Source organism: Macrotis lagotis, chromosome 6 (assembly GCF_037893015.1).
Source record: "Macrotis lagotis isolate mMagLag1 chromosome 6, bilby.v1.9.chrom.fasta, whole genome shotgun sequence".
Taxonomy (NCBI): domain Eukaryota; kingdom Metazoa; phylum Chordata; class Mammalia; order Peramelemorphia; family Peramelidae; genus Macrotis; species Macrotis lagotis.
The window spans coordinates 220,550,487-220,576,361 of record NC_133663.1 but is presented as its reverse complement, the minus strand read 5'-3'; the positions used below and the strand labels follow the sequence as shown (position 1 = coordinate 220,576,361).

The window sequence follows — 25,875 nt, the reverse complement described above, 5'->3', positions numbered from 1 at the left end:
TAAAAGATTATTAACATTACAACCAGAATTTGTTACTTAGGATTTGTAAGTTTTAACAATAAACTTTAATAATAATCTTTTTTTAAAAACAAAGTAGACATTATAGTTTTTACTTTTTCTGTAGTTATAATTTACTGACTGGATTAGTAAACGACCTCAGTTCAAAGACTGATTCTCATCTGGTTGCTTCACAGAGATGCTTTTGTTTTCTCTGAGATTAGAACACCCAGACAATGTAAATCTGAATCTCTAAGAATAAAACAGGCCACACAAGAGGGTAAACAGACAGACATACCAGAAATTAATTGAGTAGATAACTTCCTTCCCAGTCTTTTGCTATCAACTCTAAGGATCCTTGGCTTCCTAGTCACAGTAACAGCTAAATTGGCTTTCCTCTCTTTTCAAAGTCCAAATATAATTGAAATTATGTTCTCAAGAGTCCAGGTACAACAGCATTTTAAATCAATTGATTTCAATTGCAAATTAGCAGAGACTATAGTTTCCATAGTAGTCTAGCTCATCTGGAAGGTGTGAAAGACAATACATCTATGAGGCAAAAGCCACTGTTTGACCTCAGTTTATTGTAGGTGTTTTTATTTATTAATTTACTCTTGAAGCTCCAAGTCAGTCATATGTTTTTTCCTCTGGACAACTGTCTGATATTTTAAGGCTGCCCAAATGCAGTCATTTTCTCAGTTCTCATTTAGGGCTTCTTTATTTAGACTTATTTACTCATGCTGCTGCTGCTACTTTTCCAGTGTTTTGCTTCAGTTTGAATTTCAGTGGTGTGGAGTAATCCTACAACATAAATAAAATGAAATGGTCATTGCCTATGGTTACCCAAACAATATGGAAATTTGAAACATTTATTGGTTTGGGGATTTAAGTGTCAGCAGTCTCATTGGGGTCATTTGGTTGGTTGGAAAACCAAGATATCTTGCTGTTCAGAACTGCCATGGCTATATCAACATTTATTCCAACATAAGACAATAAAGCTTGATTTTATACACAGATTGTCATAGAAATAAACATTGTCTCATTAAAATCCATTTGGCTTCATACTTGTTTTTTCCCCTAATTTTCATATGTTAACTAATCAATCCTCATACTACCAGTGTGTATTTTTAATCTCTTACTTAGATGGATGAAGTTTATACTCAGTGCTGACTAATTATATAGTTTTTCTCAAGTAAATGATATAGCTTTTCACTATCCCTAACCATTTTGTCTATATTCTGAATGACAAGAAGAATCAGAAATAGTTATTTTGATTTTTTTTAAGATGAAGAATATAAAAAGAATTCCTTGCAAAGTGCTTAGAATTCTTAAAAACATAAACTAAAATATTTTAACTGCCATAAGACCAAAAAATTTATTTTATTTTCTTCTATCTTTAGAAGTATGCTTTCATATTGTTGATTTACAAAAGTCAGCAGTATGGCATGACTATATCATCCCTTCCTTCCTTCCTTTTTTACCCTTCGTCCCTTCCTCCCTCCCTCCCTCCCTCCCTTCCTCCCTTCCTCTCTCCCTCCCTCCCTCCCTCCCTCCCTTCCTTCCTTCCTTCCTTCCTTCCTTCCTTCCTTCCTTCCTTCCTTCCTTCCCTCCTTCCTCAGTGAGTCAGTCAATAGGCATTTGTAATATGTTAGGCATTGTGCTAAGAAGAGGAAATACAAGAAGACACAATACTGTCTCTGATCTCACTGAACTTTATTCTTAATAATGGTGACAATAACATAAAAATGCATTATTGATAGATACACACAAACACATACATATACACAAACAGTTTGACAGTTAATCATAGAAGGAAGGTACTATTAGTGCAGAGGTACTAAATAGGAAAAAGTCTATGGCAGAAGATGGGAATTGGGCTGAGTCTTAAAAGAGATCAGGGAAGTCAAAAATGGAGGTGGGGAATGAGAACAATACAGGCATGGGGAAGTCAATAAAAAGTCAGGGATCTGAAAGATGCCATGCCATGTGAGAGGAATAGCATGTATGCCAGTATCTTTGGATTATGTTGGATGTGGAGTGGAGAAAAAATAAAAATGAAAAGAGAGAAGAGTGGAAAGGTGGAAAAAGTCAGATTATGAGAGACTTTAAAAGTCAAATGATATTTAGAAAAATCACTTTGATAACTGAGTGGATGCTGTATTTGAGCTAGTAGCACCATGATGTAGGAAGTTAAAAGGAAAAGCCTGAGACATGACATGGTGACCACTTGCAACAGGGTGGGCGCAATCTGAGGATAGAGAAGGGGATTTTTGCAAAAGATTTTTTGAAGGTGGAAAGGAGAACATGACAAACGTGCATACACAGAAACACAAAATAGTTGAGCAACAGCTAATATTTGTATAGATCTTTAAGGTTTGTAAAATGCTTTACATATATTGTTTAATTCTTTTAACCACCTTGTGAGGGAGATGGTTTTATGATCTCTACTTCACATATGAAGAAACAGATCAAGGGAAGCTCAATTACTAGTTCAGCATAACACTGCCAGTAAATGATTGAGACAGTCCAATTCAGGTCTTCCAGAGTCCAAGGCCAAATTCTCATCATTATCTCAACTAATTGTCTTTAAAAATATTTAATTAGTCTGTACCATGGATAGAACACTATATTTGGGTCCAGGGAGATACAAAATTTAGATAAGACAAAATAATTGATCTATGCTCCATTTTGATGGAATGGTGTTTACAAAGCTGAGAAATATTGTATAAAGCTAGAAAGATTAGTACAAGATTGTGAAAGACAATCAGTCTATTATATATGGAATTCTTAGTTTTTCTGAGAGTATTCAAATATATAAATTAAATAGGTACAATATTCACTATGACAGTGGAAAGAGACCTGATTTTAATGCTAGTCCGAGACCTGATTTTAATGCTAGTCCTACCTGACATGTTTTAGCTGTATAATCTTGAATCAATCACTCAAGATTCTAGGTGACTCTTTAAGATTATAAACTGTAGAGAAGGGACCAACATGTATTGAAAGAGGGAATTTATTCATCCTAGAGTTTCCTATATTAATGAAATCACAGGTCTAGTTTTTATGGCAATATACTTCTTTCACTTGATATATATATATATAGATATATATATAGATATAGATATATACATATATATGTGTGTGTATGTGTTTGTATATATGCATATATAATATACATAAACACACACATATAAAATAATCAGTAAAATTATTTGCATATTTTAAAGAAAATTATCTTTTTGGAGATAATTTTAAGTGTAGTTCTATTCTGAAGCAAAGGAATGAGCCTCTATTCATGAGGGGGCATTCCTACCTATAATAGCATTTAACAAGATGACAATTATTTTCTTTATGCATTAGAAAGTAATGAAAATGTCTGTGTTTATACCTATTTCATAGGCAAAGTCTCCAAAGTCATGATACTTTGCATACAATTTAAGGTAAATGTAATCTTTGGATGAGAAATTTAACTGCTGCTTAAAATGTATTGATGGTTATTTATTCTTTCTTTTTCTTCTCTGAATTGTGCCAAAGACTGTTTTGCTATCTTGCTACCATCTAAATTCATTCTGTACTTAAAGGCATACTTTAAAATACATATTATACTTGAAAATTTCCACAATGATTCCAGTCTTAATTGACCCTACATATATGTTATATATACAATTTAATGTTATTATCAAAAAAATGATTTTGTAAATATTAGTCCTATTTGCTCATTGAGTAGCAAAGGTCTTAATGGTAGGAAATCTTCAGAATTAATTTGTATAGTTCACTGAGTTTAGTACACTTCTTGGTTGTTAGTGACTTAGAATATACCATGAGAAAAATAATAATTTGATCTCATTTGCATTTTAAGAAATGTTGCTGTCTTAAAAAAACAATTTAAACAACCTATCTTTTTCAATGTATCCTACCCTTTCGCCTTTGCATTTTCCTCTTTTCCCTTCTCTCTCCCTCTTCTCTTTACCAGAGAATCTCTTATAAAACAATTAAAGAGGGAGGAAAATGTTCAGTTAAAAACAAAACAATTTATCAAAAAGATCTAACATTATATGCAGTACTGCCTAGCTGAAGTCTCTCACCTCTACAAAGAATTGGGGCCAGAGGTCTTCCTTTATAAAAGATGACCTTTTGTCATTGTGAAGGGAGAGGGTTACAGATCAAATCTAGGATGTGCAAGAAAAAAAGATATATGTCTTTTTGTGTATGCTTATATGTTATTCATATGTATACATGATAATATGAATATATGCCTATATGTATCATGATAATAAAGATAATATTATTGTAGCTTTTTAAATATCATATATAGATTTATGAAGTAATATACATGGGTATATATACACACATATGCACATATACACATATATAAATATGTGAACACACAAAATTTTTTACATGATCAAAGTGTATTTGACAATGATAGAAGCCATTTTCCCTTATAATTAAGAGTAGTTTTTAAAAAAGATAAAGATTAAAAAATGTCCTCATACTAATAAATACATTAAGAGTTGAAGGATCTACACTTATCAATTGGCCTACCATGCCACACACTTCTGGAGGGATAAAGTATCTTCACATACCTTGTCTTTGTGGTTCCATTTCTAGAGCTACATGAATTGTACTTATAGAAATGAGTCACAGGAAGCAGTCATCTGACTTTGTCAAACTCATCTATAAATTAAATCAATGGTAATTATCTGAAACTTCTTTGGTAAGGCCATTGAAGTAGAGTACAACTCTTTTAGAACTTAGTGTAACATTTGAAGATAGAGAATATGGAAGGTCATAGAGAGTTGCTATGGCTAACATTCAGTATTCTGAAAGTAATTAGTGATGAGGCTCTCTAGACATTGCTAGGATGGTTTTCATACTGTCTGTGACCATAAGATAAAATCATAGGAAGAATGTAAGGGTTAGAAGGATTCTTACCAGTAGTTCTTAACTTGGAATCCATGAACTCATTTCATTTTTTAATATTTTGAGTCAACATATTTGTCTTCCTTAGAATCTTATGTTATTTTTGTGCATTTAAAAACATTCTTCTGAGAGGGTAGACTTCAAAGGCTTCACTGTCTAAACAAGTTCATAATAACATGAAAGAAGACTAAGAATATCTGATCTAAAATAACACATAGCCAAACAAGAATCTTTTCTGCAAGGTGATCATTCAATCTCAGCCTGAAGACCTTCTGTAAAGGATAAACTATTACCCCTGGAAGTGATTCGTTATATATTTAGATGATTAACATTATTATACAATTTTTTCCTTAATCTCACTCCAGACTATCCTCTACAACTTCTACCCACTTGCTCCTTGCTTCACACTCTAAAACCAAACACAGATACTGGTAACAATTGAGTGCTCACATCTCAGATAATCCTCTTTTATACCCTGGTGAAGAAATTAATCTCACTGTCTTTGGTACAGCTTTCAAGGACTCAGGGTCTACTAGGAAGACATATAAGGTTCAGTTAGAATTTACAGAATCCAGGGTCTCCTTGATGCCATTCTCTATTATCAATGTAGGACTTTATCATTAAAAATAACAAAGTCTGACATCTGTGTGTATGTATATATATATATATATATATATATATATATATATATATATATATATATATATATTACATTAACATTTTACATAGATTTTACTTGTATTTTCCATAATGATACCTTAAGGTAGTTAAAAATGTTACTATTAATGTAACTCCCATTGTACTAAGAAACTGAGGTTAAGAATGGAGTTTTATGACCATGATCACACATCTAATAAGAGTTAGACATATGATTTGTATTTAGATTCATTCTGACTATAAGTCCAGTAGTTTTTCCATTATACACTCAATAAAGAAGGGGTTCCTAACTTTATTTTAAATATATATGATGCTCCTTTTTGGCTTTCTGGTGAAATCTATGAATCATTTCTCAGAATAATGTATTTAAGTGTATAAAATAAAAGTCATAGTAAGTACAGAAAAAGTCAATTTACTGAACTATATTTAAAAAGGTCCTGGGTAAAGAACCTCTAAAAAAGAATTAAGCATAATGAGTAGACTGACTCAGTAAGACATTCCATTGAAAACAAAAATTTTAGTTCTATTTAAAAGTTATAAGAGTATTCACTCTCAAAAAATTGTTTTTTTATCATCTCCACCCCTTCTAGCCCTTTGCTTACCCAGTTCATTAATACTACAATTTCAGAAGCCCCAAACCCAAAATCTGTTCTCAGATCTTTTCTTACTCTTCTCATCCAAACAAGTCTGAACCCACTCCCTCATCTTCTTAACTGTTGTGATAACTGAATTAAATTCACAAATATGAATTAAACATCTGGTACTTGCTAAGGCCTAAGTCAACCTAAGTTGTGAATAAAGAATAAAGGCTTGCTGTGTCATTTATTTTTATAAAAAAAATAAGTTAAAATATTTAATAAAGGTTCTAATCGAAGGGAAGGACAAACTTCATAAGGATAATGGGGCAGATTCTTTTTGGTTTATTTTTTGATTATTAATTTTTTTTGCAAGGCAATGGGGTTAAGTGACTTGCCCAAGGTCACACAGCCAAGCTATTATTAAATATCTGACATCAGATTTGAACTGAGGCCCTTCTGGCTCCAGGGACTGTGCTCTATCCACTGTACCATCTAACTGACCCAATGGGGCAGATACTTAGAAAGAAAACTTTTTAATGGTACCATACTGGCGGCTGCTGACTGCCTTTAAGGAAAATCAAAATCAGGAAATCAGTCTCATAGCAATTTAGTAATTCCAAGAAACTTCCAAAGGGATTCTAACATCTTCTCAAATATATATTTACATTACAAAAGGAATTCATCAAGAGGATTAATATTAATTTATGTTGCCAGTGTAAAAACTGATTTTCTAGGAGGAAAATTCAAAGGGGTCAAGATCCCTTAGAACTTGAGCAAATAATTTTTAATTCAATTAATTATTCCTGTGATTTTTCCCTTGATACAGTCTATGAAAATCCTATTTCTATAAGAATTATTATTGATTATGTCCCTGAGTAGTCTATACTGGTAGAAAGATCTTCATTTGGGAATTCTCTACACAAATGAAATTACAGGTGTAATTTGTATTCTTTTGTCCTTTAATTTATCAGATGAGTAAAACATGTACCAGAGAAGTCTAAGATCCTAAAGTCACATCAATTGAAATCATTAACCAACAAAAACTGGAGAGTCATTAATATCCTGCCTCTTTTGTGTGCCATAAACATACTTTCTGTGTCATTTATACATTGCAATTAAAAACTGCTCTTTGATATCTCTTTGCTAAGTTTTATTTCCATTTTGAAAGATTATTTCTTTTTGTAAAATTTTATGTCTTATTAATATTAAACAGATACAGTTCTGTGGTCTAAAACATTTATGGAAATTGAGAATAATAACATCACAATTTCACTTATCTGTTTATTAATTGGGGCAAGTAGTTGGCATGGATCTGGATGACCCATCTTCTTGAGTTAAAATCTGGCCTCTGACACAAGGTATATGACCCTGGGCAAATCATTTAATCTGCTTTGCCTCAGTTTCATCATCTGTAAAAGGAGCTAGAGAAGGAAATGGCAAATCACTCTATTTTCTTTGCCAAGAAAAGTACAAAAGAAGTTATTAAGAATCAAACATGACTGAAATCTATCTATCTCTCTATATATATTATTATATATCATCTATCTAATTAGCTAGGAAATTACAATTACTTACATATAATGTATATAATGAAGAACATCATATACAAAATAACCTATCAGAAATTTAAGGCCACCATAACTCCCAAATCAAACAAATTACATGAGTAACGTGAAGCAAAAATCATCTTACTGACCATCCTAAATATAGACACTGTGATATAGTGAATAGAGAGCTGATGCTAAAGTCACATCAATTGTTATGGAGTAGAATTGAAATCATTAACTAACCTGAACTAGAGAGTCATTAATATCCTGCCTCTTTTGTATCCCATAAACACCCTTTCTGTGTCATTTATACATTGCAAGGAAAAATCGCTTTGACATCTCTTTGCTAAGTGTTTATTTCCATTTTGAAATATTTTTTTTTTGTAAATTTTGAACATAAATGTTTATCTTTCAGCACTCAACAATTCAATAAAACTGTAAATTTCAATGAAGGTGATGAGTTGATAGAGGAAGTTTGATCACCTGGAAGTTCTGTCTTATCAATGGAATCATAGTTCCAGTTCCTATCCTCAAATACATGACAGATCCCTGTCCAACCTAATTTCTCTTATTCATGTTGATACCTATACTTATTTTTTTGTTTTTTTTGCAAGGCAATGGGGTTAAGTGACTTGCCCAAGGTCACACAGCTAGGTAATTATTAAGTATCTGAAACCAGATTTGATTTCAGGTCCTCCTGACTCCAGGGCTGCTGCTCTATCCACTGTGCAACCTAGCTGCCTCTATACCTATACTTTTTAAGAGCATCTACCATAGAAAGACTTTTGTCATTCTTTACTTACTACTATTGATTTATTCTTACTTTGTACTAGAAAGAAAGATTAGATTTTTTTTTAAAATTAAGTTGAAATTAAAATGTGATATGTGAATTCTTCTTCAGATTCCCCCTGGTTCTCAAATGGATTTTCTAATCATAAAAAGACATCAATATAATAATATAAAAAGACTATGTCTTGATTCCTTGGAAAGACTCAATAGATTAGACCAGGCCTAAAAAATATTATGGAGCAAATAAATTAAAAAATATTAACTCACTATTGAAAACAGGGCACCAAGTCTTAATTTATTTATTTTTAGAGGTTATAAAGCACAATTAAGAGCTCAAAGAACTGTGAAATATGTCACCAAGGTTGTCATTTCAAAAATTGTTTTATACTGTTAATTTTTCTTTTATTCATATGTTTTGAAAATTATTTCAAGCCATCTCTAAATGGTAAAAGTCTACATAAGCAACTTTTTTTGTTTGTTTCTTGGATTCAACAGTTTTGAATACCATTTAAATTACTCTTTCATCTTTGGTCTAGGAAGGATTCAAAGGCATTTCCTCCCTGAGATTACCCATTGGCATTGTGCTACTCTATGTTAACTCCTATTATTTAGATTAAGTTTAAACAGGTATCCTAGGGATATTTCTGAAACTGCCAATGCTCCAACCCATTTTGTTGTGAAGGACTTACTTGGTAAATTGATCACCAGTTCAACTGGAATGGTCAGGTTTTCACTTCTATGATTTACATTCTTGTAAAGTGATCAGGATAATTTTGCTTGCCTTCTCCAATGAATTCTGCTAAATCCCAACATACACATACACACACACATAGAAAACAAAACTGTGAGGGAGTCACATGGTATGGGTTGCAAGAACTCTTGCTGTCTTTCTAATAATGTGTTTGGCACTTGCTGACTTTTAATAAACAACTTTTCCTGTGCCTGAAGCAATTTGATCTTCAGTTTAGGTAAGTGCTGCCCCAAGGGTCTGGAGAGGATGGAAGGAATTTAGAAACCCCAAAATTAACTCCCATGAACACCTGGCCAATTCTTTCAGATAATAAGTGGGAAGTATGGTAATTTTACTTTGTTTTCTAACTATTGTTATATATGTATATTCATGTTTCTATTATTTTATTGACATTAAACATGTTAAATATAAAATTGTTTTTATTTATTAATTGACATTTCATTTCATTTTTCCAATTACACAGATTGGCAGTTTTTAAGCATTCATCCATTTGTAAATTTATGAGTTACATGTTTTTCTATCACCATTCCTTCCCCTCCCCTCCCCATTGCTGTGAAACAGTCTGGTAAAAGTAATACATATTTCCATATTAGTCATGTTTTAAAAGCAGTATTAGAACTGAGGAGAAAGGGAATAAAACATGAAGGAGGAAGGAAAAAACATAAAAGAAGTTTTAAAAAAGTTATCTTAGTATGAATTCATAGTCTGTGATTTTTTCCCTCTGGATGTGGATGACATTGTCTATAGCAGGTGTCTCAGAGTTATCCTTAATCTATGACCTGCAAAGAGGAGCTTAATTGATCACTTCCCAATGTTGTTGTTCATTTGTACTATGTTCTTTTGGTTCTGCTCATTTCAATAAGCATCAGTTCAGGTAATTCTTTTCATGTTTCTCCGAAGTTCAACCACTTACACTTTCTTATAGATAACTAGTACTCCATAACACCATGTACCACAACTTGTTCAGCAGTTCCTCATTTGGTGGGTATCCTCTCAATTTCCAATACTTTGCCATTACAAAAAAGAGCTTCTAGAACCAGGAGAACATTGAACACATTAACAATAATATTTTTTATTGAGGGATGCAATTCATCTCAGCAGCTCAGAGAGCTAAGACAACCTTAGGAGATCAACTCTGGACAATACTATATACATTAAGAGGAAGAAAAGCAAAACAAAACAAAACAAATTTACAGAACCTGAATGAACACTACATTCATTTTAAAAACATTTATGTTTTTTTTCTTTTCTATCTCATGTTTTTATTTCTTTTCCCTTAATCCTAATTCCTTACACAGAAAATAACTAATCTATAATTATGGTAAACACAAATATGTAAGTACAATATTCACCAGATTGTTTGCCACTGAAGGGAGGGCTGTGGGAATGAAACAAATTATATAAATTAAAGATATGCATATGTAAGTAGATGAGTGTTGAAAAATTTTCATAATTTGCTATTGGAAAAAAGAAAAGAAAATATCAATTGTGGAAAAAAGCTGTAATAAATATTTTTGAACGTGTGAGACGTTTCACATTTTTTATGATTTGGGGGGATAAGTACTTAGTATCAGTACTACTGGGTCAAAGGGTATGATCAGTTTCATTGCTCTTTGGGATATTTCCAGATTGCTCTTCAGAATGACTGTATCAATTCACAACTCCGCTTTCAGTGCAATAATGTCTCAGTTTTCTACAACAGTCCAACATTGATCATTTCCCCTCTTTGTCATCTAAGGCAATTTGATAAGTATTAGGTGGTATCTCATATTTGTTTTAATTTGCATTTTTCTAATAATGATTTGGAGAATTTTTTTCATATGAATATACATAAAACTTTAAATTCTTCTTCTGAAAACTGCCTGTTCACATCTTTTGACCATTTATCAATTGGGGAATAACTTATAATTTTAGAAATTTGATTCAGTTCTCTCTATATTTTTTAGCAATGAGTATTTTATCAAAAGCATTAGCTTTGAAAATTATTTCCTAGCTTTTTGTTTTCCTTCTCATCTTAGCTGTATGCATTTTATTTATTAATACAAAATCTTTTTTAACTTAATGTAGTCAAAATCATCAATCCTGCAATTTATAATGTCCTTGATTTCTTATTTGATCATAAATTTCTCCCCTATCAATACATGCAATAGATAGATTATTTTTTGCTCTCTTAATTGGTATTGTTCTTTATTTCTAAATCCATGTAACCGTTTTGACCTTAGATGTGAGTCTATGGTTACTTCTTGTCATATGATTTTTCAGTTTTCCCAGCATATTTTTTTTTGTTGAAAAGTGAGTTCTTATCCTATAAACTAATGTCTTTGGGTTTGTCAAACAGTGGATTATTATAGTAATTTACTGCTAGGCTTCTTGTACTTACTTTACTCCTCTGATCCATTCATTACTCTATTTGGTTTTTTTTTTAAGTTTTTGCAAGGCAAATGGTTTAAGTGGCTTGCCCAAGGCCATACAGCTAAGTAATTATTAAGTGTCTGCAACCAGATTTGAACCCAGGTACTCCTGACTGCTAGGCCAGTGCTCTATCCATTGCACCACCTAGCCACCCCATTACTCTATTTGTTTACCAGTACCAGAAAGTTCTGATGACTGTCACTTTATAATATAATTTTAAATCTAGTACAATGAGGCTATCTCCCTTTGCAATATTTTCCCCCCATCAATTTCCTTGACCTTTTGCTGCTCCAGATGAATTTTTGTTACTATTTTTTTCTAGCTCTGTAAAGTGGGTTTTTGGTACTATGATTGGCATGGCACTGTATAAGTAACTAAAATTGGGCAGAATTGTCATTTTTTATTATATTAACTTAGCCTAACCATGAGCAATTGGTGGTTTTCCATTTATTTAGATGACTTTATTTGTGTGAAAAGCAATTTGCAAGTGGCTTCATATAGTTTCTGAGTTTCTCTTGAGTTGTAGGTTCCCAAGTATTTTATGTTGTCTGCAGTTACTTTAAATGAAATTTCTCTTTCTATCTCTTGTCCTTGGGCTTTGTAGTTCATATATAGAGATTCTAATGATTTATATGGGTTTATTTTCCTGCTACTTTGCTGAAGTTGGTAATTGTTTCAAATAATTTTTTAGTTGATTTTCTAGGGTTTTCTAAGCATACCACCATATCATCTACAAAGAATGAACGAACGTTTTATTTCCTCATTGCCAATTCAAATTCCATCAATTTCTTTTTCTCTTATTGTTAAAGCTAATATTTCTAATGCTATATTGAATAATAGTGGTGATAATAGGTATATTTTTCACTCCTGATCTTAGAGGAAATCCTCCAAGTTTATCCCCATTACATATAATGTTTGTTGATGGTTAGCAGATACTATTTATTATTTTAAGGTAAATTGCATTTATTCTTTTACTTTGAAGTGGTTTAATAGGAATGGGTTTTGTATTTTGTCAGAGTTTTTTTAGTATCTTTTGAGAGAATTATATAATTTCTGCTAGTTTTGTTATTGATATAGTAAATTATGTTGAATGTTTTCCAAATATTGAACCAGCCCTGCCTATATGGTATAAATTCTACCTGATCATGGTATATTATGCTAGTAATAAGTTGTTGAAATCTCTTTGCTAAAATTTTATTTAAAATTTTTGCATCAGTATTCATTAGGGAGATTGGTCTATAATTTTCTTTCTCTGTTTTGGTTCTTCCTGGTTTAGGTAACATGTTGGTGTCATGAAAGCAATTTGGCAGAACTCCTCCAATTTTTAAAAATTAATTATTTCTTAAATGTTTGGTAGAATTCACATGTAAATCCATCTGTCCCTGGAAACTTTTACTTAGGGAGTTTATTGATGGTTTCTTCAATTTCTTTTTCTGAAATGGGGTTATTTAAGAATTTTGTTTCCTCATCTGTTAATCTGGGTAGCATATAATTGTGTAATTATTCACCTATTTCACTTAGATTGTCAAATTTATTGGTATACAGTTAGACAAAATAGCTCTGAATTACCACTTTGATTTCTTCCTCATTGGTGGTGAGTTCACTGTTTTCATTTTTGATACTAGTAATTTGATTTTCTTCTTACTTTTTTAAAACTTTTTTCATAAAATGACACAGTTTTCTTTATTAATTTAATGGTTTTCTTTCAATTTTATTAATTTCTCCTTTAATTTTCACATTTCTAATTTGGTATTTAATTCAAATTGTTCCTTTTTCTAGCAGGTGAATATATAATTCATATAATATGTATTTGATAGGTTGGGATAAATATGCTTACATACTTACATACAAAGTGTACATGTGGTTATATATATAAACATTCATTCTTATATGTATTATATATATGTGCATAAATATACATATGTCATATATTAAACACACATAATTTGTGCCATATAATATATATATATACCTTGGACTATCAAATATATTTGATATGGATTCTTAGCTCTATAATGTTTGTTACAAAATTAAGGATAGGATGGCAGCTTTCATGCTAAGAAGAATAATAACTTTCCTATTGTTTTCTTGAGTAAAAGAACTACAATCAATCTGCCAAAAGAAGGATTTGGACTAGATGCTACCCAAGGGTCTTTCCTACTATGAAAATCACGGAAACTAAATAGGCAAGGCTGAAAGAATATCGGAATAGAATGGAATGTGTGATCCTCCATCACTATCCTGGCCTGCTTTTCCTAATTTTCCTTTTCAATTTGTATAGAGGAAAGACCACTTTAAAAAGCAATTCAAACTATATTTGGGGGAAAAATTTGAATGCAGTTTTGTAAGGATTTAACTCTATAGGTTGTGTACCTTTGACTTAGGATCAACTGGGCCTGAGAGAGGTATTTATTCCCATCATCTTTTTTCTTTTTGCAAGGTAATGGGGTTAAGTGACTTGCCCAAGGTCACATGGGTAGATAAGTATTATATGTCTGAGCTCACATTTGAACTCAGGTCCTTCTTACTCTAGGGCCTGTGCTCTATATACTGCTCCACCTAGCTGCCCCTTCCAACATCTTTTGAGAAATAATTGTATGTCTTTTATTTAGAGGATCATTGTTAGGATTATGCTATAATGTAGAAGTCATTTTGGTGGATATTTACATCTATAATGGGCCAGGAATTGTCATTTAAATAGAATTAACTTTCTTTCAAAAATAATAAATTTTAAGTGGTTTAACTACAGAACTTTGATCAGAAAGATTCTGACTAAACTGGTTTTCATGATTTTTGACTTTATACTGCAAAGCTTTGTTGCTGCCACCTCACTTAGGCTGGAAAAGGAGACTAAGCAATAACTATTATTGATGCTTTTATTTTCTTCTTATGCTTTATTGCCTAATTGATGAGGAATGTGCCATGCAGATGCCCTGGTATATACCAAGAAGGGATTGGAAATCGATCTGCACAATTATCTCTCATACTTGAAAGAGAAGGAAGAATTATCGTTATTTGCAGTTAGAATCCTTCATTATAGCAGACTTTAGATCTAAGTTGTATGACTAGCAAAGTATTATATTAAATTAATAAGCAAAATTTTTGAGGAAATTTGCGTGTGTATGTGTGTGTGTGTGTGAGAGAGAGAGAGAGAGAGAGAGAGAGAGAGAGAGAGAGAGAGAGAGAGAGACAGAGAGAGACAGAGAGAGAAAACAATGGACTCTACTGCCAGTCTAGTGAAATATATTTTTTTAATTTTTATTAAAGATATTATTTGAGTTTTACAATTTTCCCCCAATCTTGCTTCCCTCCCCCCACCCCCACCCCACAGATAGCACTCCGTCAGTCTTTACTTTGATTTCATGTTGTACCTTGATCCAAATTGGGTGTGATGAGAGAGAAATCATATCCTTAAAGAGAACAGAATTCTCAGAGGTAACCAGATCAGACAATAAGACATCTGGGTTTTTTTCCGAATTAAAGGGAATAGTCCTTGTACTTTGTTCAAACTCCACAGCTCCTTATCTGGGTATAGATGGTACTCTCCTTTGCAGACAGCCAAAAATTGTTCCCAATTGTTGCGTTGATGGAATGAGCAAGTCCTTCAAGGTTGAACATCACTCCCATTTTGCTGTTAGGGTGTACAGTGTTTTTCTGGTTCTGCTCATCTCACTCAGCATCAATTCATGCAAATCCCTCCAGGTTTCCCTGAAATCCCATCCCTCCTGGTTTCCAATAGAACAATAGTGTTCCATGACATACATATACCACAGTTTGCTAAGCCATTCCCCAACTGAAGGACATTTACTGGATTTCCAATTCTTTGCCACCACAAACGGGGCTGCTATAAATATTTTTGTAACACTTTATAATTATCCTTGGTGGAGAGGAAAGATACAAAATAAGAACTGAATCATACTCTTACCAGTTTGCCATTTACCTCATTCCATCAACCTCAGTTTGGGGTACTTCCCATCTTTGATTCTCCTTTTGCTCAATATAGCTTTAAAAAATTGGAATAAGCCTTTTTAAACTTGTCTTTTGTATTTCAGGCCAGTCAGCACTCATTCTGTGTTTTATTGCTCCTGATCCTGTTATTCTTGCACTATCATTTTTGTATTCATTTTGTTTTCACTTCCATATCTTAGACAGAGTTTTTAAAAATCTAAGAGTACAAGGCAACTAGGTAGTGCAGTGGACAGAGCACCAGCCCTGGAGTCAGGTGGACCTGAGTTCAAATGTGGTCTGGGACACTTAACAATTACCCAGCTGCCTGACCTCAGGCAAGTCACCCAACCCCATTGTCTTGCAAAAACTAAAAAAAAAAATCTAAAGGGTTCACTTACACAAGCATCCTCAGACAACTCTCTTTTTCTTCTCACTGTGACTGTTTCTCATTTGTGCTTTTGAGATGTCACTCTTGGGAGCTTTCTAGTCCCCCCCCCCCCTCAATGGACTCTGACTTTGCTAAAGAAATTTTTAGATCATGGGACCCTATTTTCTTTGCATTCCATGCAAACAAAATCTTGAACCTATTAAATTTAACCCTCTTTGATCACATAGTCTAACATGGAACAATCAAGCCCCTTAACTGCCCCACTTTCATGCCTTCAATCTCACTATTAACTTATTCTCATTTGCCTCCAAATACATTTTTAAACCCCACTATTATAAAACCCTTTTTGTCACCCATTAACTATGTTTCCATTTCTGTCTCTTCTCTTTGATTTCTAAACTTTAGGAAAAAAGTCATGTATGACAAATAACCTTTGCTGATCTTAAAGGCATGAACTCACTTTATTTAACACTTCTATTTTTTCCCACTACCCAGGCATAGGGCTCAGTACATAAGAATACCTAATTTGGGGGAATGAAAAAAAAATAAGGTAGTTGAAATGGGAAAGAACAAAATGATCAACCTTTACTTCAAAGTGAATTAAAAATGTATTTTCATCCTTGAATCAAGACATCTCACTGATTATACTTCCCAAACGAATTTGGGAGACTGAAGCTCTGTACCAACTCTGCTCCCTTACCCCAATCCTACCAAACTATAGGAATGTACTTCCCTTCTTTCTTTGGATATAGTATATTATGGGAGCTCACAAGGTGTTTGAATTTGTAGATATGTTAGTTTAGCTGAACTTTTTTTTCTTTCTCTCATTTTTTAAGGTTTTAGCAGGGATATGGGGTTAAGTGGCTTGCCCAAGGCCACACAGTTAGGCAATCACCAAGTGTCTGAGGTCTGACCTAAAATCAGGTACCCCTGACTCCAGCGCTTGGCACCCCATCCACTACTCCACCCAGTCGCCCCTTTTCTCTCTTTTTTTGACTCATCTGAGTGGAGGAGTAATTATTAAGAAAGGAAGGCAATGTAAGAAAAGGTATGAATAATACTTTTCAAAAGGTCCCTTAGAGGAGAAAGTTAAGACATTTTCCCGGAATGCTGACATCAATATGCATAATTATCAAGGAAGTATTTCTTCATACATTTTTCTTCTTCTTCAGATTTTGCAAGGCACTGGGGCCAAATGACTTGTCCGAGGTCACATAGCTAAGCAAATATTAAAGTGTCTGAGGCCAAATCCGAACTCAGGTCCTCCTGACTCCAGAGTTGATGCGCCACCCAGCTGCCACTCATCCTTCTAATACAAATTAGAAATTATTACTTAGATGTTTGAAATATATATACTAAGATATTTGGTACCACATTCTTCAAAGAAAAATTTCTTTTATCTAGTGACAGCTTCAATACTTTTTCTCATTTATATGTTAATTCCCAATACAAAATATGATACATAGTAACTTCATAGAGGGAAGGGAAGAAATCACATGGAAGAAGTACCAGCTTAAAGCAGTGAAGAAGAATAAGACAATTAAGAATAACTCAGGGGGTGGCTAGGTGATGCAGTGGATAGAGCACTAGCCCTGAGTTCAATTCCAGCCTCAGACACCCAATAATCACCTAGCCTTTGGGTAAGCCACTTAATCCCATTGCCTTGCAAAAACTAAAAAAAAAAAAAAAAAACCCAACAAAAAAACCCAAAAAAACTCATTCTACAAAAACATCTGAACAAAATTAAATTCTGTATAAATTAAATGAATTTTTCATTAAGATAAAAAAATCATTTTGGAATGGGATCAAAAATAAGAGTCTGTAACCCCCTTTTACATAGTATGACAAGAGAGGGACTAGAATGTTGTTTCTTTAATAGTATGGGTATTTCGTAGGCTGGCATCACAGAAGTTCAGTCTCTTGATGTTACAATCGAGGAGCTCCGTAATCAACTGGCATTCTCTCGATGTTATACCTATGGTTAGAAATATACATGATGGGAACTCCAGGGATCTTCCGGATTCTTCGCTTAACATCACAATCTACTGTAGCCACTATGTAACACTTGTGCTGAGTGACCCTCTGGACTAAGCAATCATCTGCATATGTTCCTTTGTGTGACGTTCAAATCTTGGGTCCTTAGCAATCCTCAGAGCTATTCGGTATTTCTGCCCCAGTTTTTCAATTTCAGCCATCACACAGTTATGCAGGGAATATATTTGGCATACAGACAATCCATCATTGATTGCACTAAGTCCAACTTGGCTTTGATGGAGAAGTTGATAAAGTTGGTATCAACTAAAATGTAGTAAGGGGGTACCACTTGTGTGTTATATTGAAAAAATAAACAGGATGGGTGCTGGGGAACTTCTCTTTCTTTGAGATCACTGGGATCTTTCTTCTCTTTCTTTTTTGGTTTTAACCGATCTTTTTCTTTTCTCCTCTAGTCCGCCTTAGAATCCTGACCAACTCAGATCACTCACAGTCTCTCCTCTCATAAAATAAGCATTCGCTTCATGGTCACATATTTCCTCACTTTCTTTTGTTTCCCCATGTAACTGGGGGGCCTTCATGCTCCGAGTCCTGAAGGGAGGCCCGAGTCCTGAAGGGAGGCAATCCCTTTTCAAAGTAATACTTATACTTAAAAAGTAGAGGATTATTAATGTATAAATAAAAGTTATGGTGAAATTTGGATGTATCTATATTTTCCCATTTAATTTTTGAAGTCTGTGGACCCACGGCTAAAAACAAGATTTTCTATGATCATTAGTATTATAGAAGGATTATATAAAATTATAGAGATAAAAGTATTTGAGGGATAATATAGTATAAATCTTCATTTTACAGATTAAGTAATTGGTTTTTTCAGCAGAAACTTAGAATTATATATCTTTTATAACATTTTGAATAAATAGTCAATTTTAAAATCAGATATAAAGATAGTTAAAAAATGCTGGAATGAAATTTTCCCAGGACCAAAACTTATTCACATTTCACATAACATTTCTGCTATTTTTAAAAGTCACAGTCTTTACAATTTACTTTTTGTATTGTCTTTATGTTTTATAAAATGCTAAAAAGAAAGAAAGGGAGAAGATGAGGAAGAAGGAAGAAGGAGAAAAGAAATGCAATGAAAGGATTTCAGTGACTAAGTCTTCAACTTCATTTTCTTTTCTTGAATTTTTATTCCTATGGCTCAATCTGATGTGTATTAGGTACTTAATAAATGCTGTTAATTATTGACTCAGTATTAGGAAAATCATCTAAAATGGACATTGATCCCCTGACTTTTAGTAGTCTTAGGTAATGGACTTGCTTGTTTGCTTATTTTGTTTGTTTATTTTTTTTCTAGTCCTTACCATCTTCTAAAGTTTTGGTTTTTGTTGAATTGAATAGAAACTCATTTTCATATCCTGTATACAAACTATTGCATGAGGGCTCTGTAGGACATGTCCTGCTTGGATAACATGGAGGCCTGCATCTCCTGCTATAAGAATGAGGGTTGTGTCCTTTGATTGGTCTTTGTGCCGTGAATCTTTAAAAATGGTGAGAGTAAGCCATAGTCTCATTATGGTGCACTCTTTTCCTTTCAGTGCACCCTCAATCTATTGGGCTGTTTTTTGGCAACTCTTACCTAGACCTTTAATGTGAACTTGTTTTTTGAACAATATTTTATTTTTTCCTCAGTTATATATAAAAACAATTTTTAACATTCTTTTTTTTTTGCATTTAGACACACTCACTTTTATCGAACAACACTGTCCTGGTATAATGCTGGGAGTTAAGACAGCCACAACAACTGCTTTACAGGTTAAGTCATAGTGAGAAAAGCATTGGTATCATGTCACCATACATATTGGGGGGCCTGATATAGCAATGACCTAATGGAGGCTATCCAATGAAGATAAGTCATCAGTAGGTCTCACACTACATAACATTTTAAATTCACTCTGATTTTCTTGAGTATTGATGAAAAGGTTCAACTCTAAAAAGAAAAATGATACATAAGAGGCACATTAAGCACTTTGATTCCATTCAAAAGAACATTCTAAAAATTAATTAGATCCCATTTAATAGTCACGATTGAAATTCAAGTAGCAAAACAAAACTCAAGTCCAAACTCTCTCCCAGTAAAGATTTGCCACTGCTTTATAAACTAGAGTTGACTTGGGCAATGCCCAGAGCCACACAATCAATGTCAAGAGTTTTTTGGTATACCTTTAAGGTCTACATAAATGTCAGCTATTACTGAGACTACCAATCCAATCTAATTTTTAACAAACAATACAGCACACTAAGCTCAGTGGCAAAAAGCAATGTTTGCTGAAGACTAGAGAAGACAGACTACTCTTCTGAGCAGGGGAATGGAGGACAGGAGGATAACAAAAACCCAGGAGTTTATAAGGTGGCCAAAGAAATTAGACTAATGAGTAAGTCTCCTTACAGAATATGCTCCTCAGTCTGACACTGATGCTCATGTGTCTAGGGTATACCTACATGGGCACTGGGACAAGTGTCATCATGTTCATCTAGCATTTTCAATTAAATATATTAAAAAAGTTAAGGATTTTTTTAAAAATTTAATTTCTCAACCAAACTACTTTCAAAAAATAAGCTGAATTTGCCATGAAAGAGAATATGAATATTTGAGTTAAATTTGTTTCAGGTCAGCAAATTAATTATCATTCATTCTAAATTTGTAGTCACAGAATCATGTTACAAACTGGAAGGAAGTTTAACCCATCTGTCACACTGCTAATCAGTAACAAAGCTACAACTAAAATCCACGTCTTAGTTGGATGGTGTACTGTACCACACTGCCTCCACAAATCCGTTTAGAAATCACAATCCCAAGACCTCAAGTTCCCCATTTCCTTGGATAGAGCATATAAATGGGCAGAGAGGGCCCATACTCTGAACTTGTTTTGGAGATTTAAAATTTCTAAGTCTACTTACATTTATCTTTACAAAGATACTCATCCTGACACAGGTACAGAATAATAAAACACATCAGTGACACTATTAAGAAAGTGGTGAGGAAAATCCTTTGCAAACAATTATTATACAATGCGAGTTATTATTATTACTATAATCCCTGTGAAATAAATTCCAACATTTTTAGTCACTGAACTTTTACTGTGATGTTGTGACACTCTCAAACCATGGTGGAACCCAAAAAGTCACTTAGAAATGACAACATTGAGCCTCTCCAAACTTCAAACACTGGATGCCATGCAACCTCTGCTATGTCCACCAGACTCTTCAGACTATGTTGTTGGGCCCATTAAACCATGCCTGCTGGGATTTATTTCACAGTATTTAGTTTTTGGTTTTTATGACATTTATTATGATATCTATAAAGATGTTTAAGAATTGGGCCACACTTCCTCTGGAGAATGTAGATGAATTGATTTTACCTGCCACAGAATATATATGCATACACACATTTACATATAGCTATAGCCACCCTCCCACCCCCAATAGGATCTTTGTGTTTTGGGAATCACTTTTACCCTCCCCTACAGAACATATAGTTGCACAAATTTCCCTTGTGTAAACCTAAGGGAAAAAGCAAAAAGTACATCCCCATTGGAGGGTCTTTGCTCCTCACTGTCCAAAGTAGTACTAGCAACTGACCAGAGGCAGGTCCTCCAGGAAAGACACAAGCCTGTACTTTCGACTCTTCTGTATGGACCTTTATCATTGCTTCTCTCTCATTTTTGTTTTTTATCTCTAAAACCAGTCACAAAGTCTCTCCAATTATAACTTTGCAGCCCAATTGGTCCCAAAGCATCTAGAATCATGATTAACATCTACCATATCCCCTTTATTAAGGGGAAACCATTGAATTCCCATGATCCTCATCCCTCTTGACCAATTAAAGTACTCAAAGATTTCATAGGAAAGAAGCAGAAGCAAAAGACAACATCTCCCCCAACTATCCCATGAATCATGGGAAGGAGGAGGAAGCTTCCTTAACTTATGCTGGAGATGGGTCATTTTTTCCTGCACAAAAAAAGGGAAAGTTGAAAAACCATCTTTGGAGCTGCCACATCACCATGCCAGTCTGGACCCCAAACTGCCTGACTGCAGCTGCCTCACCCTGTCCCTTGCCTCCTCAGGCCCCAGCCAGCTTCTATCCACCTCCTCTGAGCACTCCTCACTTAAGAATTACTCTAGGTCACACTAAGAGCCCTCATGCCACTGCTTGCAGAGAGGGATCTTGGCAGGCCAGCACCAGGGAGCAGAGCTGCAAATGCAATAAACAGCAAAGCTACTGTAAGGGAGTCCAAAATAAAAATGAGTAGGGAAGCATTTCTCATTATTTGACAACTGAAAACTGGTTACAGATCAGAAACACAACCCTGAACTTGTGACTTTTTCCTTTTCCCCCCATGGTTCAGACCCTCAGACAAACTCAATGGTCCTGCCCAATGTTCTGGACAGGGTCCCTTCATGACAACATAATTTATCACAAATTTCGTTCCCAGTTTCTCTTCTTGCAGGATTCAAGGGCTCAAGTAGCTTCTTTCTCTTCTTCATTTATCTTTGCTACAAATTTCACATTAGAGATGCCTGATGCTGATAGAGTAACAGCAGAGGTAGCCAACATTTACATAAACATCAATAACATCTGTACAATCCATTTATCTTTGTAGTTCATTCTAGTCCAAGTCAGTGTGGACGCTCCTTTTGTTTTGTCCAGACCATCACCGGTGTTCAAGGCAGGCTTGGCTTTTGTATGAGACTGTGTCCTGTGCAGCAAGGGGTCTCCTCACTGCCATCATATGCCATTTCTAAAACAGTTACATTCTGTGTAATCAAAGGCTTCAGATACTCAACTTTTAGTTCACCGTCCCTACTGACTTCACGCAAACCTCGTAGGACAGAAAAGGAACGTACACATGTTTTAATTCAAATATGGGCAGCCACAGCACATCTAACAGAATGAAAATATCTACTTTGGCAAGCCCCTTTTTTATAATTGCAGAAGTCAATACCAAAATAACTTTTTAGTCATCAATGCATGTTTGCTAACTTAGTATTCACAGGGAAGATGATTCACGCCTTTCATGAGCTGCGGATTCTCCAATTTCCCCACAAATTGCTCTAATTTTTCACTACTATCATCACTCCTGCAAAGACTGTCCATATGTCTTTTTTTTCCTCTCTCCATAGTGAGTTTCCTCTTTTAGGACTACTAGGATCTGGCTTGGTAGTCTATCACCTAAAAGGTGCCTGCCCGGATTGTGCCCTCACTAGTGAGATGATGGGCCTGATTTACATTTGAAAGATGGTCTTCAGCAATGGGTAAGGTTAATGGAGATGCTTCACCTTTTTTACATGCAGTGGACACAATGTTGTCATGGTACCAAAATACACAAAGCCACCTTCTTTGGGGAAATGATACTGGCTTTGACTTTTAGAAAATGATCAGACAGAGGGACACCACTGGCTCTGGTTTGGAATAATCCACTGGTTCACTACTTGACTCAACAGGATTAGCGCCTTTCATTTTTTTCCCTTTGGTTACAACTTTGTTCTTATCATCCAGCCCTAATGCCTGCCTTTTTATGCTCCTCTTAGTTTTGAGGAAGCAGAACATGAGAACTCCCAGGTCTCTAGCAATTTCACACTGGGTTTTGTTTCTAGTATCTAAGACACAGAAGACTTTAATTTTCTGAGGATAGAGGTCACTGATTTTCCTCTTCATATCCATTGCTTCTACTTAATGAAATGAGGATATGACAAAAGAAAAGAAGACAATACCCACACCTAGCTAGGAGTGCTATGAGATTCAGCTACCGACAAGGTTTCTACTGTTGAAGACAATTAAATGAGCATCAGTCACTACTACTGATTCTGCAGGAAGATGATCCTTTTGAAAGAACAAATATCAAAGAAATGATTAGACTATAAGGTCATACGCTAGTCTGAAATTCTTCCTTTGAATTCTGGAAAATGAAAAATTTTGACTGAAATTAAGACAAGTTCAACGATTTAAAAAATGTCGGTTTCTCCCCTGTCAATTTGGTTCCTTATTTTCAACTGGCAATTGACGTAAAGAAGCTGTGCTTGGCCACACACTGCAAGCAAGCAAGAAGGAAAAAACAAACACCCTCTTGTAATTCAGAAGTTTTCAGGTTCACATATAATATTCACCTGGGCACGTCCTTTGGTTATCTGGGATAAATTAGGTTTTCAAGGCTTTCTTCTGCATTTAACTAGTTCTTTGCTGGTCGAAGTTCTTTGCTGTTTCCCCACACATAAATTGATCGCGGTCGTAGATCACCCGGAGCAGCAGCGAGCAGCTGGGGCAGGCCGCCACCTCCTCCCCGCTCCGCAGCTCTTCCCTAGTGATGACGAAGTTGTCCCCACAGGGGCAGGGGTAGCAATACGTCTCCGTCTCCTCCTCGTACTCGAAGTCTTCGATCTGCACCTCGTCGTGAAACACCGACATCGTGGGCGCCGCCACCAGCCCGCTCAGGCCGGCGGCCGGACCACCCTCTCCCGCAGCCCCCCACCCTCTCCCGCAGCCCCTTAACATTCTTTAAAAATGTTTAAGTTCCAAATTCTCTTCCCCCTCCCATCTCCTCCTTCCTCCATGAGGTCTGCAATTTGATAAAGGTTATACACACACACACACACACACACACACACACACATATATATTCACATAAAATAGTTTATATTAGTTATATTATAAAGACAAAAAAGACACAAAAATTAAATGAAAAACAGTATTTTTCTATCTCCTTTCAGACTTCATCTGCTCCTTCTCTGGAGTTGGAGAATATTTTTTCATCATGAATCCTTTGGAATTGTCTTCGAACATTTCATGCTGAGAAGACTGAAGGCTTTACAGTTAATTATTATTACTGTGTACAATGTTCTTCACTCAGCATCAGTTCATGTAAGTCTTTCTAGTTTTTTTCTGAAATCTACTGGTTCATCATTTTTTATAGAACAATAGCATTCCAATGCAATCATGATGGTTGATGATTGATGTCCTTCATAATCAAAGAAGACCATGACATCAAATGAAAGAATGCATGACATGCACATTATGTTGATTATAGTGAGGAGAACATTGTACAGAGCTATACTTTTCATTGCTTTTTCCAGAACTGCTGTCACCCATGGCCTGATTTAATAAGACACCGGACTTCTGGTGATGATATGGATCCTGTGGAAGGCCTTATTATGTGGGTCCTTCTTATATCAGTGAGGCATCATGGCACTACAGCAATCTGGGCAAGGTTACAATGTATGATTTTCTGGTGACAAAATGGTGATAATGTAATATGTCCAAACCTGTGTTTCCATGTATCATCAGTATACTCCATACTCCCCCAAATCCAAAACTAGTTTCTCTGAAGCTGTCCAGTGGTCATGGGAATAATGCTGCCAGATTATTAGTTAGCATTGTTTATAGTCAGAACTAAAATGGTATCTTATCATCTTCCAAATTCCAACCTTCATTCATGATTAATGAAACCATTCTTGGCAAATGTTTTTGCTCTGGTCCATCTTTTACTGGTCCAAGAATTTGTCTAAAGAATCATGATATGAATTGTTTAGGGATTCCCTAATTGTTGGGCATCCCCTCTGTTTCCAATTCTTTGCCTCTAAAAAAGAACTGCCATGGCGGTGGCTAGGTGGCACAGTGGATAGAGCACTGGCCTTGGAGTCAGGAGTACCTGAGTTCAAATCCGGCCTTGGACACTTAATAATTACTTAGCCATGTGGCCTTGGGCAAGCCACTTAACCACATTGCCTTGAAAAATCTAAAAAAAAACCTGCCATGATTATTTTTATACAAATAGATTCCTTTTCCCAAAGTTTTAAATGCCAGAAGTGATCCCTACTGGACAGAGTTCCACC

General features: G+C 34.7%; 1 long non-coding RNA gene and 2 pseudogenes across 1 annotated transcript; all 3 read right to left on the bottom strand.

Annotated features, from left to right (window-relative positions):
* Window positions 1–561: 561 nt before the first annotated feature.
* On the bottom strand, window positions 562–4,755 carry LOC141492033 (uncharacterized). Its single transcript, XR_012469836.1, has 2 exons — window positions 4,584–4,755; window positions 562–798 (listed from the first exon to the last, which is right to left on the bottom strand). It is a non-coding gene; the product is annotated as an uncharacterized LOC141492033 (long non-coding RNA).
* A 13,043-nt stretch (window positions 4,756–17,798) lies between these two features.
* On the bottom strand, window positions 17,799–18,544 carry LOC141492032 (rRNA-processing protein FCF1 homolog; annotated as a pseudogene).
* Window positions 18,545–19,723: 1,179 nt separating this feature from the next.
* On the bottom strand, window positions 19,724–24,497 carry LOC141492031 (diphthamide biosynthesis protein 3-like; annotated as a pseudogene).
* Window positions 24,498–25,875: the final 1,378 nt, after the last annotated feature.